Source organism: Hipposideros armiger, unplaced genomic scaffold, assembly GCF_001890085.2.
Source record: "Hipposideros armiger isolate ML-2016 unplaced genomic scaffold, ASM189008v1 scaffold_499, whole genome shotgun sequence".
NCBI lineage: Eukaryota > Metazoa > Chordata > Mammalia > Chiroptera > Hipposideridae > Hipposideros > Hipposideros armiger.
Window position 1 is genome coordinate 624,695 of NW_017731849.1, and position 4,624 is coordinate 629,318.

The 4,624-nt window shown below is 44.6% G+C and overlaps 1 long non-coding RNA gene across 1 annotated transcript in view; it reads right to left on the reverse strand.

Annotated features, from left to right (window-relative positions):
• Nucleotides 1-1,309: 1,309 nt before the first annotated feature.
• LOC109396012 (uncharacterized) overlaps nt 1,310-4,624 on the reverse strand; it is a 16,744-nt gene continuing 13,429 nt past the window's right edge. Inside the window, exon 3 of the long non-coding RNA XR_002126770.1 lies at nt 1,310-1,559. This is a non-coding gene — a long non-coding RNA (uncharacterized LOC109396012). The remainder of the gene's footprint in view (nt 1,560-4,624) is intronic.

Here is a 4,624-nt window from a genome sequence, read left to right on the forward strand (position 1 = left end):
AATCCTGTCTTAATTATCATTTGTCCTTAGTGTCTTCATCTATACATGAGTGTATCCATTAGGACAAGTTAGGTTATGCTATGGAAACCAACAATGTCAACATCTCAATGACTTGTAGCTCCATCATGCTGCATGTTAATTGCAGGTCAGCTTCATCTTGGCTTTATGTGACATTGTTTCTGGGACACCAGCTAACAGAGTAGCCTCTTTTTGGAACATTGCCTGACTCTTAGTAGAGAGTGAAAAGAAAAGGACCTAGAGGATCACATGCTGGCTCTTAAAGCTTCTGTTCAGAAGTGATACACATCACTTCTGCTCAGATTTCACTGGCCAAAGCAAGCCATGGCCAAGCCTATGTCAATGAGGCAGATAAATTTAATCCTCCCCAAGGAGGGACCACAAATATCTTAAGGGATTATGCAGTTCACCAGAGTAGATGATGTCAAGCAGTTTGTGAGGAGAAATCCTCCTAACTTCCTATGTATATAGTGTTTAAAATCTTACTTAATGATTCCATTCAGCAAATATCACAGAACACCTGCTCTCTGCTTTGCACTATGTATTAAAGAGATTCTTAGTGGCCAACCCATTCCAGCCGTTTTTATCTGAAGAGTTGAACAACTGATGTATATTAACTGTCTCCCAGAATCTGAAGGAGAGTCAGAGAATCTGGTTTGGAGGCTATTGATCCATGAACATACTGTAGCCAAACCACAGGCTGACTCCAGGCAGGGCCCACCTAGGCATGAATACAACAAACAAGTTGTCCTAACGGTGCTGGATATCCAATGACAGAACCTTCACCATAACTGTCCTCTAAAAAAGCTTGATGCCTTCACCGCCATCCTGGCCAAATGATGGATTCCTCATGGTGCCTGCTTCCTCACAGAGTCACTCCTCAGTCAGTCTCATACAGATTCCTGTGACTGGTAGAGCCTGGTGAACTTGCCTGAACTCTAGTTGCGAGGAAAGACATGTGAGTGAATTCTAGATTCTTTCTTGAAGAAGCAGGACTCATGGGCCAGCTGAGTAGCATGTTGGTTAAGAGTTGACTTGAGATGCCAGCTCTGAGCTGTAGGGCTGCAGTTCGGATCCCTCATGGGCTGCCGTGAGTCGCTGGGGACGGCATAGGCTGCAGTGGACTGCTGTAAAGCTACTGTGAGTGGCCAGCAGCCGGCGTGAGCTGCCAAGAGCCGCTGTGAGAGGCCGTCCAGGGCCTGGCAAGTGACTGCCTCACCCGGGAAGAGCGCAATGATAATACCAACATGGGCCAGTGAAGCAACGTCCTNATTCCTGTCTCTAACTGCCTGCCTTATGTCCCCCTTGAGAGACGTGATCCCCATAAACCTCTATGGGAAGTTGAGGAACAGGAGATCTCTACTTCTGTGCCTGATTCCTGCTGAATGTGGCCGTTGTCCCTACCTATTGAGGATCCACAGAACTCTCGCCCTATCTGATCTTAGATGAGGGGAAGCCGTCTCAGGATCCGCCCACAAGTCCGTGTTGACCTCTTTGGACAAGATGTACTGGAAATCTTGCCTCATTTGTCCCATCGGCCCCTAGATGAGGAGAGATAGATTTTGGTTAAACAGAGTTAAAAGCGTTGGCCCAAGAAGCAGGACCCAAAGCCATAGATGCAAGGTGGCTGTGTGATGGGAATTCTGTTTAGTTTCATGGAGCCTGTGGCTTTTTCCTCTGGTTTAACCAGTCATTCAGGTGGTGTTATTCACCCAGGAGCTGGGCCTGGAATAGTCTGGAGCAGGGGGTAGGGGTAGATTCAGGCTAGAAACAATATTCTGCTTAAGATTAAAAAGCTGATTTGAAAGGTGATTAAGATCAAGAACTAGGGAGCTAAGAAACTAGGGGAAAGGAGACTTAAAATTCCTATAGTTGGGGAGGAGGGGGCTCTCTCATGTCAGTACTGAGAAACCAAGGGAAAGGGAGGGAAAAGGACAAGAGAAGTAAGCGCGGCCTCTATTGTGATAGTCCCTCTATGGGCAGGATTGAGCACGGTGCTCCTTGTCAGCCTTGCCAACACCTGTGGATAAAATAGCTCCCCCTCCAGCCTGATCAGAAATCCCCACATATTTCTATAACAGCAAAAATGCAGACCCTTGTGGAAAAGCAAATCAGCTGTTCTTGGGAATGTTGGAATAAATTAAACCTCGATTACTCACTGATGTCTTGGAGAGTTTTTATTTCCCAGCAGTTATCCCTTTTGCAGGAGTTCTAATGAAATAGGTACACTTGTTATCATACTAACAGTGGAGAGAGGAAGATAGTGAAATGTGTACAAAGGGTTTCAGTCATGAATGTGTTTAACAAGTGTTTATTGAGTCCCTACCTACTCTGTGCAAAGTTCCTTTACTTGAAGTAGAGATTTTCAAAGAGGCTTAAGACAACATCCCTGCCTCCAGGGTCTTACAGTGTAGTCCTGGATCTAAGTAAGATCTAAACAGTAAGAAAGGTATTGCTTAACAGAAGGCAGGACATAAATGCCAAATGAAAAGTAGAGTCAATTCTAAGTGTCACGAGAAGACAAAAGAGAGAGAAGACCTTTGNCCCCAAATCTCTTCTCTCAAAAGGTGAAATTTCCCTACAGGTGAAAGTCTCTCTTTCTTTTTCTTTCTCTCTTTTAATTTTAATTTTCTCTATCTTTTCTTTTTTTTTAACCATGGTAATCCAGATCACTAATAACTCCCTTACTGGGGGGTGGGGGGTGGGGGGTCTGAATTGTGAATTTTACAGTTTGCAAAATAAGAGAGATTAATTTGGCTGGCTTCACACATGTTAATGGAAAGGCCAGGACTCAAGTTAAACCCTACAGGGCTCTTTCCACCTGAGTGTGAATTCAGCTGATGCTCAGAAAAAACTGTGCCACCAAATGTGACAAGCAAAAGTTAAAAGACTGGCAGGGGAGAGGCTATGCATACACATGTTGACGATGGAAACTTCTGTTATTATTAATTTATAATAACCATAGCGATACTTTCATTTTACCAGGACCTTTGTTCTGAGGATCATAACACATGTTGCAATCCACTTCTATCTTCTATATACCCACCAAATAAGGGACAATTCTCATTTTACTAACTAGAGTACTAAAAGGATTAACTATAGAGCTAAAGTCAAAAAAAGAGGGCTGTGTGGTGTGAGAGTTGGATCAATAACAAATAGACTGTTTAACGAGTAAACATTGGCGTTCAAAATCAATTCACTATGCCCCAGGGCAGAGTTCAAAGCTTATCAGTGCATAAAACAAGGCAGTGTGAGAGAGAACGTGAGTCCTCAAACTAGGATACTCTTTAGGAATAAAGGTTAATTTTATTTTAGTACATGGGCAATATGCCCTGAGTTAGGATGGATGGGAGAAGAAACCAGCCCTTTGGTTTCCCTTAATGTGTACAATTAACAAGAAAAATAAATAAAAAGAGAAGTAACATCAAAAGAGAGGTGAGGGAATGAATTAGGAGTCTCATCACACATAAGAGAAGTTGGGGAAATGTGGTTTTTAGGGGTTTTGCAGCAATTGAATTTGTACATGTTGAAAAGAAGAAAAAAGAAAAACTAGCACATTGCTAGAGGTTTCATAGACAACTAGGGGCAAACAAAGCCAGCGTACTCTGCTCACTCAAGTCTGAAGACACACAGCTCTAAGGACTTCCAAAACGCTTGCCTCAGACCCAGTAACCAGGCCGTCTTTTTAAAAGGCACACAAATGTAAATAGAAGTCATTTGCAATCATAGAAGACAATGTTTTGATTTCAGACTTAGCTTCTTCTGCTGGAGAAAAGGATCAAGGGAGGCAGAGTACCAGCGTGCCAATGGGACCTGGGTGGGGAACCCTCTGCAAAGAGACTGGAGGAGTGACATCCTCAGAGAGGCACCTGGCCAGGAGGGTTTAGCAAATTTGATGGAAACCAGATCACACTTGACGAGGGAAGCCATGACCATACCCCAGGTACGATGTGCCTCCAGGCCCAGGAGAATCTTGGCATCTTGGAGAAATGATATTGAATGCTTCATTCAAGTTTGCATTTATCAGAGTAGGCAAAACACAGGGCAAAATCTGATACAAAAGTACAGAAAGCAGGGGCCGGCCGAGTGGCTCAGTTGGTTAAGAGTTGGCTTAAGAGTGCAAGCTCTGAGCAACACGGCCACCGGTTCGATTCCCACATGGGCCAGTGACGCTGCGCCTGAGCTGAGCTGTCACTGAGCTGCCAACAGGTGTCAGGATGGCTCAGCTGGTGTAACAACAAGATTGCCTGTTCGATGGTGGGCTACACCCACCCGCAACTGAGACTGAATTCTGCACCTTGAGCTGAGCTGCCGCCCAAATGGCTCAGTGGATAGAGCATGCGCTCTTAACACTTAACAAGGCTGCTGGTTCGACTACCGCATGGGATGGTGGCTACGCCCACCTGCAACTAAGATTAAACACAGCACCTTGAGCTTAAAGGCCACGAGCTGCCGATGGGAAGCCAGATGGCGACTGGTGCCCACCACAACAAAGATCGAAAAACAACAACTTGGCTGTTCTCCTTCCCCAATTTCCCAACACTGTTCCCCTCTCCCAATTCCCCAATTTAAAAAAATCTTAAAAAAAAAAAAGTGCAGAAAGCAG